Source organism: Scyliorhinus torazame, chromosome 8 (genome assembly GCF_047496885.1).
Source record: "Scyliorhinus torazame isolate Kashiwa2021f chromosome 8, sScyTor2.1, whole genome shotgun sequence".
NCBI classification, from domain to species: Eukaryota; Metazoa; Chordata; class Chondrichthyes; order Carcharhiniformes; family Scyliorhinidae; genus Scyliorhinus; species Scyliorhinus torazame.
In genome coordinates, this window is record NC_092714.1 from 260,211,244 (window position 1) to 260,225,758 (window position 14,515).

The following is a 14,515-nucleotide window of genomic DNA, read 5'->3' on the forward strand; positions in this document are numbered from 1 at the left end:
TACCACGTTGCTGTTTGTGGGAGCTTGCTATGAACAAAATTGGCTGCTGCATGTCCTACAACAGTGGCTACACATCAAAAAATAGTAACTGCAAAGCACTTTGAAACATCTGTTGTTTGTCTAAGGCACTAGATTAGTGTAACTTAGATTCTGATGAAAATGCAGTGGTTAGCACTGCTGCCGACGGCACTGAGGTCCCGGGTCACTGTCTGTGTGGAGTTTTCACATTCTCCCCATGTCTGCATGGGTTCCACCCCCACAACTTTTGTGAGGGCCACGAAAAATCCAGCACGAGTTGTGGAATAGAAAGAAATAACATTTAGTTACAATAACATATATATACACACAACAGCAGCAGTAACTCCCTTGCTGCTAACTCTATCTGGTTCCATACTGGCCAGCTCTATTTATGCAGGGAATCTGCTAATGATTTCTCTGCCGCCCTCATTGGGGAAGCTCATACTTCCTAAGGATTATGGGATTGCCATTAGTCCCCAGCCAGTGGCAAGCAGGCAGGTTATAAACCCCTCCCCAAAAGTCCAAGGAATCCACTGAAAACCCTGGCGAAGGAGGGTGTCAAACTCATTTTGCCGCAGGCCGGACACCATTTGCACGAGGCGCTGGATCGGGCGGCGTGTAACGAGACGGAGAATAGATTACATAGAATTTACAGTGCAGAAGGAGGCCATTCGGCCCATCGAGTCTGCACCGGCTCTTGGAAAGAACACCATATCCAAGTTCACATCTCCACCCTATCCCCATAACCCAGTAACCCCACCCAGCACTAAGGGCAATTTTGGACACTAAGGGCAATTTAGCATGACCAATCCACCTAACCTTCACATCTTTGGACTGGGAGGAAACCGGAGCACCCGGAGGAAACCCACGCACACACGGGGAGAACGTGCGAACTCCGCACAGACAATGACCCAGCGGGGAATCGAACCTGGGACCCTGGAGCTGTGAAGCAATTGTGCTAACCACCATGCTACTGTGTTGCCCACGAATGGTGCTTCCGTGATGAACGGCGTAACGTTTGTACATCCAAGGCCTGTGGGCCCGAGGACTCCCCCTCTAAGGCGTCCTGTGTCTCCATCTCGAGTCGGAGTCCACTGCCTCTGTCATCTCGATGTCCCTATCTCCACGCGGTTCTGCAACGACCTACGCCGGCTTTGAGTGCGGCAGCAGAGGAAGATTGTGAGGAATACTCTCCACTGTGTCTGGTCTCTGTGGCTGTAGAAATGAGCTCCGGGGGCAGATAATCTTTGGAAGAAATGGTCTTCTGGACCGAACGTGGTCTACATGCGTGCGCTGGATACGACCCTGGGCTTGCACCTGGTAAGAGATAGGGCCCGTTTGGTGAAAGATAACGCCAGGGACCCACTGGGCACCACCAGCAAAATTCCAAACGAACACTGGGTCACCGGGCTCAAACTGCCGAATTGGCCGATGCCAAGAAAGGCCATGCCCCTGCCGTTCTTGAGTGTGGCGTACCTTTGCGCCAATGTCCGGGGAAACCATGCTAAGGCAGGTGTGAAGTCTCTGGCCCATTAGGAGTTCCGCAGGAGGTACCCCAGTCACTGCATGTGGAGTGGTCCTGTATGAAAACCAAACCATAGACCGGGAAGACTGCTTCTTTAGGCCCCGTTTGAATGTCTGCACTGCGTGCTCCGCCAACCCGTTGGAAGCCGGGTGGTATGGAGCTGTGCTGATATAGCGTATGCCATCTTCATGAACCTCGCAAACTCCTCACTTGTGAACGGAGTGCCATTGTCTGTGACCAGCACCTCGGGGAGGCCATGCGTACTGAAAGACAAACACATCTTCTCGATTGTTGCGCAGGCCGTTGTGCCTACCATCTTATGCACCTCTCACCATTTAGACTGGGCATTGATTAATAGAAGGAACATGGATCCTTGAAATGGGCCGGCAAAATCCACATGCAAGCACGCCCAAGGCCGCCCAGACCGTTCCCAGTGATGTAGGGTGCGGCCGGCGGAAACTTCTGATGCTCCTGGCAAATGGAGCAGTTTTGGGCCACCTTCTCAATGTCGGTGTCGAGGCCTGGCCACCAGACATAACTCCGGGCCAACATTTTCATTTTGGTCACACCCGGATGCCCATTGTGCAAGTCTCTTAGTATCAGCTCCTGTCCTTTTTCCGGGACAATCACGCGTCCCCCACAAGAGGATACCGTCTTCCACGCTAAATTCTGATAGCTTGGAGGAAAATGCCCGCAACTCGCCTGGGAGCTGTCTAAGTTGCCCACCATACAGGACTATGTGCCGAACCTTTGACGACTGGCTCCGTCTGGGTCCACTCACGGATCTGTGATGCCGTGACAGGCAAGGAGTCCATAAAATTTAGGGTTGCAACCACCTCACCGGTCCTGGGGGTCGACATGGGGCCGGTCGACGAAGGCAATTGGCTCAGTGCATCGGCATTCCCTATCTGAGTCCCTGGTTTATGCTCCAGAGAATACTCAGAGGCAGCAAGCAACAAAGCTCAACGCTGGATCCGTGCGGAAGCAATAGGCGGTATTGGCTTATCCTCTCGAAAAAGTCGCAGCAGATGCTTATGATCAGTCATGATACTGAAGTGACGGCCATACACATACTGATGGAAGCGTTTCACCGCAAAGACCACCGCCAGGCCCTGCTTCTCGATCTGCGCGTATTTCTTTTCCGCTGCAGTCAATGTTCAGGAGACGAAAGTTATCGGCCGCTCGGCCCCGTTCTCCATCTTGTGGGTCAGGATGGCCCCAATACCATATGGGTATGCATCACACGTGATGAGCAAAGGCTTTCCAGGATCATAGTGGGTTAGTAACCCAGACGACGACAATTGTTGTTTTACCCGTTAGAAGGCGGTTTCTTGCGGCTGACCCCAAACGCATGTGTGATTCTTCTTCAGCAGAAGGTGCAACGGAGCCAGCGTAGTTGCCAGATTGGGGAGGAACTTCCCGTAATAAATTACGAGGCCGAGAATAGAACGAAGATGCGAAGTGTCAGTCAGGGCGGGGGCCTGTTGAATTGCACGCACCTTCTCTGCGACGGGGTGCAAACCTTTGCCGTCCACCCGATAACCCAGGTAGACTACTTCCTTCGCCTGAAAGACGCACTTTGTACGACGTAAACGGACTTCAGCCTCTGAAAAGCGTCTAAGGATAGCCTCCAAATTTTCCAAATGTTCCTGTTCCGACATCCTTGTAATCAAAACGTTGTCTGAGTAGACAGGGACACGCGGTAAACCTCTCAAGATGCCCTCCATGATGCGTTGAAAGATAGCGCAGGCAGAGGATACCCCAAAGGGCAACCGTATATATTCATACAGGCCTCAGTGTGTTTAATAGTTACATATGGCCATCGCTTCTCGGCCTTTTGGCTAAGATCAAGTGTATGTAGATTGAGCCTTTGGTTCAGGTCTGGTATGTCTCTCTTGTGGGGACCCCATGAATTGAACTCAATTTGAATTGGTTTTTGGAGCAGGCGAGGAGCTGGATTAGGGGTTCGCCCCTGACCCACACTCAGCCCTGGCTTTGTAACTCAGGAAAGGTATCAAAACATTTTTTTTAAAAAATAGTTACATATGGCCGGGAGGCAGGATCCAGCTCCAACTGTAGGTAGGCGTAACTCGTATCTAATTTCGTGAACGAGAGTCGGCCTGCAAACTTCGCGTACAGATCTTCTATGCGAGGCATTGGATATCGGTCGAGCCGGGAAGCCGTATTCACTGTAAGTTTATAGTCGCCGCAGAAGTAAATTGTGGCATCTGACTTCATTACAGGTACAATTGGCGCTGCCCAGTCAGCGAAACAGACGGGCCTGATAATACCCAAGGACTCCAAACAAGTGAGCTCCCCTTCTACCTTCTCGAGCAAGGCGTAAGGCACAGGGCACGCCCAGAAATAGCGCGGCGTGGCTCCTGGTTCGACTTGGATACGGGCCACGGCCCCTTTTACTTTCCCCAAACCGGGCTGGAATACATCTGGGTACCGTCCTAGTACCTCCGTCAACCCTCCAGGACCTGTTTGGAGGATGTGCTGCTACTACAGCCGCAAATGGCGCAACCAGTCCCGACCCAACAGGCTCGGCCCGTAGCCGCGCACCACGATAAGTGGGAAACGCCCGGCCTGGCCTCCATAAACAACGGGTCATTGTAGTTCCTACAATGTCCAATGGTTCCCCCGTATAGATGGCCAACCTGGCCTGTGTGTCAGTTAATGTAAGGGTCTGTATACCCTGCTTGATGCGGTTGAATGTCCTCTGGGCAATCACGGAGTCCGCTGCGCCAGTGTCCAACTCCACCTCAAGCGGGTGACCATTGACCCGTACTGTCACCTTAATGGGGGCCACACGGGGACCTGCCACACAATGCAGCTGCAGGCAGTCGTCCTCCGTCTCCACGTCCTTGGGAGTAGTCGCCGGAGGTTCATCCAAATGGAAGGTACGGCCCTTGGGCTGGCCCCAGTTTCTGTTGGAACGACGGCACCTCTGGCGCCCCCAGGACCGGCGTCCGCGACGGGGTCGGCGCCCTCGAGTCCGACACTGACATGGCTCCTCATCCATTGGTTTTGGAGAAGGCTCCCTTCAGGGAGGAACGTCCGGCGGCCACTGGCGTCGATCCGGATGTCGCCCCGCCCAAGGTACGGCCGTGGTGCGGGGAGACGCTTTTGGGCGGAAGGGGTTGCGCCCCCAGCCGTGCACCTCCATTCCCTGTAGCTCCTGCGCTCTCGTTCTGCGCTCTCTCGGGACAATACTATTTGAATGGCCTGTTGAAAAGTCAATGCTGGCTCAGCTAACAACTTTCTCTGGGTGGCCGCATTGTTAATACTGCAAACCAAACGGTTGCGTAACATTTTTGACAAGATCCCGCCACAGCCACAGTACTCCGCAATCCTGCGTTGCCTGGATAGAAACTCTGTAAATGATTCCCCTGGGGTCCTCTCAGTGGTATTAAACGGGTAACGCTGGACTATCGTGGAAGGGGTTGGGTTACAATGTTGCCCCACTGTTGGAGTCAATATTTTCCTGCTTCTGTAGTAGAAAGATTCAACAACGCTCGTTGAGACAAAATAACAAGGCTTTATTTTCAAAACGACTGCATGCAGTAATGGCTGAAACTTGAGGTCAGAGAGCAGTTAGTGAAACTTGCTGATTCCGTCTCAAGTCCGCACTTTTACAGAAAATCAGTTCAGTATTTATACATTATCATTATCAAGATTGCGTGACGACAGCTTAGTCAGGAATTCGATCGGAAGTAGAAACGGAAGCAATGCCTGCTGACCTTATTGGGCTCTTTGTCGCATCACTCATACCATTACCTTGTCCTTGGAGGGAACATTGAGAGGTCGGAGGAGACTTATTTCTTCCTGACCTTATCTCGTCTTATTCCTACGGCCCTGAGTTATGACGAGGTAGTCTTATCAGGAGTTGCCGAGGTTTGGTATTTTGGAATGGCTTGACCTTCTCTGATCTTATTCATACTTCAAGTTATGCAGAGTCAGCCTTATTAGTCTTACAGGGGTCTGAAATGGTTAGGGCAGCATTTCTTACATTGTATCAAATATTTTGACCAGTCTTCCCATTGACCAGTTTTCCCATCATGCCATTACTTTATTCGTACCATATCACACCACTAAGGTCGCAAGTTCATCAAACGTTTTGGTGTCCGGCGCAGCTGGGTACGTAAGGCTCTCCTAATCACCCCAAACGTATGCGGGCTACAGGCAGTGAGCAAAATAACCACCTGCCGCTTGTTTTCGGTGATGTTGTTTGCCCGGAAATACTGACGCATCCGTTGTGCGTACTGGTTCCAACTTTCCAGCGCAGCATCAAAGACATCCAAACATCCATACAGAGGCATGGTGTTACAGAAAACAACTTCCAACCTGTATCCAACAAAAATACAGGGAGGTGGCTTCAGCAGCATAGACAGCTATCCACTTTAACCCTCGTCGCCAGTTTTGTGAGGGCCACGAAGAATCCAGCACGAGTTGTGGAATAGAAATAAATAAATAACATATATACAACAGCAGCAGTAACTCCCTTGCTGCTCACTCCTCTCTAGCTGCTGGTTCCAAAGTGGCCAGCTCTATTTATGCAGGGAATCTGCTAATGATTTCTCCGCCCCCCCTCTTTGGGGAAGTTCATACTCGCTAAGGATTGTGGGATTGCCATTCGCCCCAGCCAGTGGTAAGCAGGCAGGTTATAACATCAACCCAAAGATGTGCAGGATAGGTGGATTGGCCATACCTTTTTATTAAAACAGTAAAAAATATATACAAGGCCAAACGGTCCAAATACTAGTTCTGTGTTGGAGAAACAGGGTACCCTCCCCTCAGTACCAATGTACAGGGAGGGTGGGGTGGATACTCTGATTATTAAAACAGTTCACAACACATTTCTACAAAAAACAAATGGGACAAGCACTAAACTTTGCGCTGGAGAGAGCAGATACCCTCGCCTCTGTACCAACAGAAGGGAAAGGAAGGGGGGTGGTGGGGAGAGAGGGGAAAGGAGGGTGGTGGGGAGGGAGGGAGCCGGAGTGTTGGTTGAGGGGGGGGGGTCCAACAGGGCACTGCCTGAACTATCTACAGAGGCAGAAATACAAAAGAACCTTCAATTATGATGTGCCAGATTCTGGGAGTTCCCCAGAGGGGGTGAGAGGCGACATAGTGTCAGGCACGAGTGAGACCCGCACTCCGCTACGGAGCGTCTCGTGCATCCTGCGCTCCCGACACTTGGCGGCTGAACAGCCTTCGGACAGGTGGGGCAATTTTTTTCTAATATGTCCCACCTTCTTGCAGGCGTGGCACCGCACGCCACCCACGGACCAGAAGATGTGGTAGGTTTTGTCCCCAAAAGGAATCTCAAAAGTCCCTTCCAGGACCTCCTCCCGGGCCAGGCAAACAAAGACCTGACGCCGAAGTGAGGAAATATGCTTGAGGGTGGGCTCTTTGAGGTCGAGCGGGAGCGGTATCACCCCTGACCGTACCTCCCCCAGTTGATGGAGGTGGGTGAGGAGGAGCTCCGAGGGAATAAAAGGCGGGACATTAAAGAGGATAACTCTCTCGGCAGTGGCCTCCAGCGGGTCCACCGCCAGGTAGATTCTGCCCACCGTGAGCCCTTTTCCCAGGGCGAGGTGGACTGCCCGCACAGCTCTCAAAAAGAAGACAGCTTTGCCATACACCTTCGAGGCTGCAACTATGGCCGAAGGGCCAACTACCTCTGCCATAGCACAGACGCAGGCCTCGATTGACATGGTGGGGTGGGCGTAGCACTTCACTCCAAGTTTTTGGGTCATGAGGCGAAACGGTGACCTAACCCCATGAACAATGGGGAGGATGGAGGCCACCACTCCCGGATAGGTGGCTGTAGAGGACCCCAACACCGGCATAGGCGGTGTTATTGCCATCCCGGTCAGTGGTGGACGATAGGGGAGAAAGGGGAGGGAGAGAGTAACTGAAGTGGAGGATGGGGGGGGGGGGGGGGGGAAGGCACAGGAGGATGGGGCACAGGGGGATGGACCGCGGTGTGCCCTGAGTACAAGGGAGGGAAGGGGAGGGAGGAGCAGGAAGTTAAGGCACAAAAGGACAGGCCGGTGCCGAGGAAAGTCTTGCGGGCTGGCCCCCCCAAAACGTCTTCGATCCAGAAGTGGGTGGGTGGGGCACAGGGTCTTCGGCCCAGCAAGGGCCCAGCAAAACAGTCCATGGATATTATCCCGTCTCGGAGTTATCGGCAGATGAAAATAAGATAAAGTCCAGTTGCACCAACCTTCTTCTCCTCTTCATCCCCTTCCAAGTGTTGCAGTAACCTCCTGTTTGCTGGGAGGCCTCAGGCCCGAGGGCTCTGTAGGTGAAACAGGCAGCAAACTGCAAACAGCCCCAGCTCCAAGGGCCCTGTAGATGGAACAGGCAGCAAACAGCCCCGACCCCTCCTCCTCTCCTTCTGCTGCAGACTCTGGAAATGCAGCGAGGCAGGTAGGCAGTGTTTCAATCCAGTCCCAGGCTGGAACTCTATCCACTCCAGGCCAGGCCAAACCTTCACCTGTGAAGGCTGCTTTGCCTCTCTTGCAGCTCCCTGTAACATCCGGTGAGATTCAGATAAACCAGGCAGCAGCAAATGTCTTCCTCCCTCTCTCCTTTCTCCTTCATCCAGGCAATTCAGCGACCACCAGCTCTGGACACAGCAACAAACTGAGCAACAGAGAGAGCAGCTGCAGCCACCCACGGTGGATTGGCCACACTAAATTGCCCCTGAATTAGAAAAAATGAATTGGGTACTCTAAATTTATTTTAAAAAAGAAAATGCAGCTGCTTGATTGGCCAACTTTGGCAGTTGAGGCATCCATGAAGAATTCACTTAAGTGCAAGAAATAGGATGGTGAAGTACATTCAGCAGATGGAAATATCTGAGGAAGACAAATATTTTCATTACCCGGACAGCAGTTGCGGTAAGGAGTATTGTGGCGCGGTGGGTAGCATCACTGCCTCTGAGAGAAGCTCCAGGTTTGAGTCCCACCGCAGCACTTCTTCAAAATAAACTTAGAGTACCCAATTTTTCCAATTATGGCGCAATTTAGCGTGGCCAATCCACCTACCCTGCACATCTTTGGGTTGTGGGGGTGAGACTCGTGCAGACACGGGGGGGGGATGTCCACAGAGTGCCCCGGAGCCAGGATCGAACCCGGGTCCTCAGTGCCATGAGGAAGCAGTGCTACTGCGGCACCGTGCCGCCCTTAAGGCTAGTCCTTTTAATGTTCCTTGTCCCGTCCCGACTATTTTTTACAGTGTCATTATCTGCTGCAGGCCCTTGATTTAGCCGCCTACCGCTTTTCTTATTCTCCTTGTTGTCTTTTTCTCTTTTTGTGTCAAGCATAGGGAGAGGAGGGCAGCACGGTGGCGCAGTGGTTAGCACTGCTGCCTCACGGCGCCGAGGTCCCAGGTTCGATCCCGGCTCTGGGTCACTGTCCGTGTGGAATTTGCACATTCTCCTCGTGTTTGCATGGGTTTTGCCCCCACAACCCAAAGATGTGCAGGTTAGGTGGATTGGCCACGCTAAATTGCCCCTTAATTGGAAAAAATGAATTGGGTACTCTAAATTTTTTTTTTTTAAAAGCGTAGGGAGAGAAATTGTTGGCCAGGATTACAGGAGAAACTTCATTTTCCTTTCCAAATTGTGCCCGGTTTGAGGTTTCATCTGAAGTACGGCACCTCTGACGGCACATCACTCCCTCGGTACTGCACCGCAATGTGTGCCTAGATCACAGATTATCATAGAATTTACAGTGCAGAAGGAGGCCATTCGGCCCATCGAGTCTGCACCGGCTCTTGAAAAGAGCACCCTACCCAAGGTCAACACCGCCACCCTATCCCCATAACCCAGTAACCCCACCCAACACTAAGGGCAATTTTGGACACTAAGGGCAATTTATCATGGCCAATCCACCTAACCTGCACATCTTTGGACTGTGGGAGGAAACCGGAGCACCCGGAGGAAACCCACGCACACACGGGGAGGATGTGCAGACTCCGCACAGACAGTGACCCAAGCCGGAATCGAACCTGGAACCCTGGAGCTGTGAAGCAATTGTGCTATCCACATGTGGGGCTTGAGTGAAGTGGGGCTTGAATCCACGGACATGATAGTGAGGCAGATGCAATTCACTGAGCCAAGGCTATCACTGATTCCAAATTCTTCCCTGATTCGCATCTCGGGTGGGCACGGTACTGTACTTAAACCTGTTCCTTTTGTTTTATAATTTTAGAGTACCTAATTCATTTTCCCAATTAAGGGGCAATTTAGCGTGGCCAATGCACCTACCCTACACATCTTTGGGTTGTGGGGGCGAAACACACGCAAACAAGGGAGAATGTGCAAACTCCACACGGGCAGTGACCCAGAGCCGGGATCGAACCTGGGACCTCGGCGCCGTGAGACAGCAGCGCTAACCACTGTGCCATCTTGCTGCCGTGAAAACCTGTTCTAAATGTTGATGTTGTACAATGGAATTAACTGCCATGGATTCTGAACAAAACTTCCTGTAAAATCCTTTACTCAAAGTCTATCCATTTATGTATTTTGCAAAACGCTGTGGAAAACCCTGGTTAGACTCCACTTGGAGTCACTGTGAGCAGATCTGGGCACCGCAGTTTAGGAAGGATATTTTGGTCTTGGAGGGAGTGCAATGTAGAATGATACCTGGACTTCAGGGGTTAAGTTATGAGGAGAGATTATACAAATTAGGCCTGTTTCCTCTAGAATTTAGACAGTTAAGGGGTGATCTGATTGAAATCTTCAAGACATTAACATGAAAAGACAGGGTAGATAAAGATAACCTATTTCCACTGGTTGGGCATTCTAGAACTAGGGGACATAGTCTAGAAATTAGGGCCAGGCCATTCAGGATAGAAAGGGTGGTAGATTTTTGGAATTCTCTTCCACAAACGGCATTTGATGCTAGTTCAGTTGCTAATTTTAAATCTGAAGCATGGTGATGCAGTGGTTAGCACTGCTGCCTACGGTGCTGAGGACCCGGGTTCGAATCCCGGCCCTGGGTCACTGTCCGTGAGGAGTTTGCACATTCTCCCCGTGTTTGCGTGGGTTTCACCCCCACAACCCCAAAAGATGTGCAGGATAGGTGGATTGGCCATGCTAAATTGCATCTTAATTGGAATAAATAATTGGGCACTCTAAATTTAAAAAAAATATTTTAAAATCTGAGATGGATACATTTTTGTTAAGCAAAGGTATTAAGGGATATGGGCTAAAGGCAGATATATGGAGTTAGGCCACAGATTAGCCATGGTCTCATTGAGTGGCTGAGCAGGCTTGAGGAGCTGCATGGCTCACTTCATGTTTCTCTGTTGTCATGTGAGAGTACCTTAAGAAATGGGTGTTTATCAAATAGCTGTAGTGGGTGTACCTTTAAGAAATGGGTGTTTATCAAATAGCTGTAGTGGATGTACCTTTAAGAAATGGGTGTTTATCAAATAGCTGCAATGATGTCAGAGTGTGGGTGGAGCTGGGCTGTCTGTCTGCTTTTACTTTCATTTTAGAGCTGGCAGCTACAGTGTGTGTTTGGTTTCGTTTGGAGAGTTGGAGCTGCATCCAGCCAAACAAGGTGTAATTTCGCTCTGCATGAAAAGAATGTCTTCAGATGACTTGCTAATTTAAAAGTGATAACTGCTCTCAGTACAGAATTTAAACCTGCTGTCTTTGTTAAAGAGGGTATTTGTCTTATGGATGTTGCAAGGAAAGATTAAGGGTTACTTATAAAGTACTGTATTCTTTGGGGGGAGTATTTGAGTTGATAGTTGCTAAGGTGTTTACTGTGTGTTTATAAAATGTTAACTGGATTCATATAATAAATGTTGTTTTGTTTTAAAGGTACTTTAGATCTCTGTTGCATCACACCTAGAGAGTGGGCCCTTGTGCTCCCCATAACCAAAATCTATTAAAAGTTGTGGGTCAGGTGAACTCCATGATACACTTTGGGGTTCTCTAAACTCTGGCCCGTATTACTGTTCCTGTAAGTAATAGGAGCAGGAGTGGGCCACACATCCTCTTGAGCCTGATATTAATTATGTAAGATAATGACTGATGTGATCTTGGCCTCAATACTATTTTTCCTACATATTCCCTTTAACCCTATAGTTCAAGACACTGTCTACTGTTACAACATTCTGGACTAGTGTGCGGTCAATTCCAACCCCATAGGCGCCAAAGTCCCAACACAAGTGAATTAACCAATAATTTGTATAAAGTTTCTGAGATATTTGGCCCTTAACTGCTCCAATAACTTACAGGCACCAGATTTGTAAGTGAAACACAACTAATTATTTATAATAACAATAGAGATAAAGCATGCAATACTTATATACTAGAATAATGGCCAGCTAATCTACTACTCTCTCCCCCCAACCCCCCCCCCCCCCCCCGTGGCCTTTTACTGTCCCACCCTCTACCTAACCACACAAGACATACACACGCAGAGGGAGGGTGAGGGGAAAAATAAAAGAGGATTAATGTGAGGCGGAAGATGCCTGCTTTTGCTTTGGATATTGAAGTTGTTTTTTCAGCTGGCTGTCCTTCCAGGACATGGAGTGATTGAAAACCAACGGTTGGATGGTTAACAAGGATCAGCTGGCTGGAACATTCAGTCCGAATCTCCAAACTGTGGGATTCCCTCTGGGGAGCCACATTTAGTTTTATTAACTTGGGCCTTCACTCAGAAGATCCACCTCAGGCCTTTGTAATTCTTATTTGTTTCCAACTCCACCAGAACGTTCACCTCGCAAGATTTTAAAAAGGATTCTTTAAACAACTGGCCCTGCCTGCAGCGGTTACTGGACTGAACTTCCTTGCAGGTCAATCTGACTGTAGAGAGAGAAAGGTCTTTACATTGAACCTTTAGACAGAGTCCATCAGGTAAGAGAGAGAGATTAGGGCTTTGACCCTTCAGCTTCTTGATCAAACCAAAATTGAAAACCAGATGAAGTTTTCCTTTCCCTGGCATAACACTCCAGAATGGTCAGCACCAATCAGCATAGACTATTAGCTAAGAGCCCGGAAAAGTAAACAGTTCATTGGCTGACTGCCAAGTCCATCAAGGTGAGTCATCACTGATGCCAGCACACCTTGCTGGGTTCCTTTTTTTTAAAATGAAAGGTGAAGTCCGTCTTAAAGATGTAGGTCCCAGAAATTGTTCAGGTACAAAAATAATAAAAACGAAAGAAAATAATGGGAATAAATAAGGGACAAACAGGGATTCACAGGAGACTCCTTACACTAACTCTGCCTTGAATATACTCAATGACCCAGCCTCCACTTCTCTCTGCAGTAGGACATTTGAATGATTCATGACCGTTTGAGATTATATTCCTCCTCATCTCCACTTTTATTCAGAGACCCCTTTTATTCTGAAACTAGATTTTAAAAAAAACATTTTATTAAAGCATTTATGATTTTGTAACAACAAATACAAATGTAAACATAATTCAGCACATACAACCTCCCCAATCAACAACCATACACAGCCAACATGGCTTATACACACAATTCCCCAGTCCCTCCATCTTCTCTCGCTGACCTTGCCTAAACTAAACAAACTCCCCCTAACACCCCCACGTTCCCGAACCACCCCCCCTTATTGTATCTGCTAACAGTTTGGTTTTCCCCGAAGAAGTTGCTAAACGGCTGCCACCTCCGGACGAACCTCGTAGGGCGAACTTAATTTTCTCAAGCCTGAGAAACCCGGCCATGTTGCTGACCCATACACCCGATTTTGGGCGCTCCCGGTCCCTCCACGCTACCGTCCCTCCACGGATCCGTCTCCGGGCTACCAAGGAGGCAAAGACCAAGACATCAGCCTCTCTCGCCCCCTGGACTCCCGGATCTTCCGACACTCCAGAAATTGCCACCTCTGGACTCGGTGCCACCCTCGTATTTGGCACCGTGGACATGGCATCCGCAAATCCCAGCCAGAATCTTTTCTGAAACCAGATTAACCTACGAGACAAAATATCCTCTCAGCATCTAGCCAGTCAAGCCCCCTCAGAATTTCAGATGTTTCAATCAATAAGATCATCTCTCATTCTTCGAAACTCCAATGACTTTGGGCTCAATCTTTCTTCAGTACAACCCCTTCATCCCAGGAATCAACATAGCGAACCTCATCTGAATTGCCTCCAATACAAATATGTCCCTCCTTAAATGAGAGGCCAAAACTGTGTGCCGTTCTCAAGGTAAACTCTCACAAAGTGCTGCACACCTGGCAACGAGAGCATACTCAGGTTCGCTGGGTCAGTCATGTGGCTCGCATGGAGGATTCCTGCATACCAAAAGCAGTACTCTAGTGCCAGCCGAGGACAGGAACCTGCACCACTGGACATCCGAAACCTAGATTCGAAGAAAGCCAGCCCCAGGGCTTGCAAGCTGGATCCCATCCATGGGGAAAACACAACCTTAGACAGACCAGATGGAGAAGTCTCCGCCATCTCGTGATTTTGACATTTGAGGAGAACTGATTCCAATGCTTGCAGGACATGCAAGTGTAGCGCAAAGCCAATCACTGACTTTATATGTAATATTTGCAATGGTCATGCAGTCTAAGACTTGGCCTAAAATCACACATGAGACAACATCAACCTAGGCTACTTGTGACACTAATAAAGATTATTATTATTAAACCATCTTTTGTTTTTGTTGAACACTTGCCTGTCGAAATCTCATCATTCTAGGTATGTTCCCACCTATGTCCTATACTGTTGTCGCAAGACTTCGCTATGCCCTCTGTGTTGTTCGCAGCTCTTGTCTAAACCGTAAAACATCTGCACGCTCTAACTGGAATGGTTGAGGTAAGCTTTCGTATCTCTACTGTTGGTCGGTTGCAGTGGTGTGGACACAACACCCTGCCTCAATCAGTGTCCCTACAGCTAGGCTACACAAAACTGAAAGAAGATTGGAGCTGCTGTTGCTGAACTTTATACCAGACAAAGTAATATTGTATCCAA

The 14,515-nt window shown here is 49.4% G+C and overlaps 1 non-coding gene across 1 annotated transcript; it reads left to right on the plus strand.

Moving 5' to 3' along the window:
• Window positions 1–3,364: 3,364 nt before the first annotated feature.
• LOC140428923 (U2 spliceosomal RNA) lies at window positions 3,365–3,563 on the plus strand. The gene has a single exon (XR_011948934.1). It is a non-coding gene; the product is annotated as a U2 spliceosomal RNA (small nuclear RNA).
• Window positions 3,564–14,515: the final 10,952 nt, after the last annotated feature.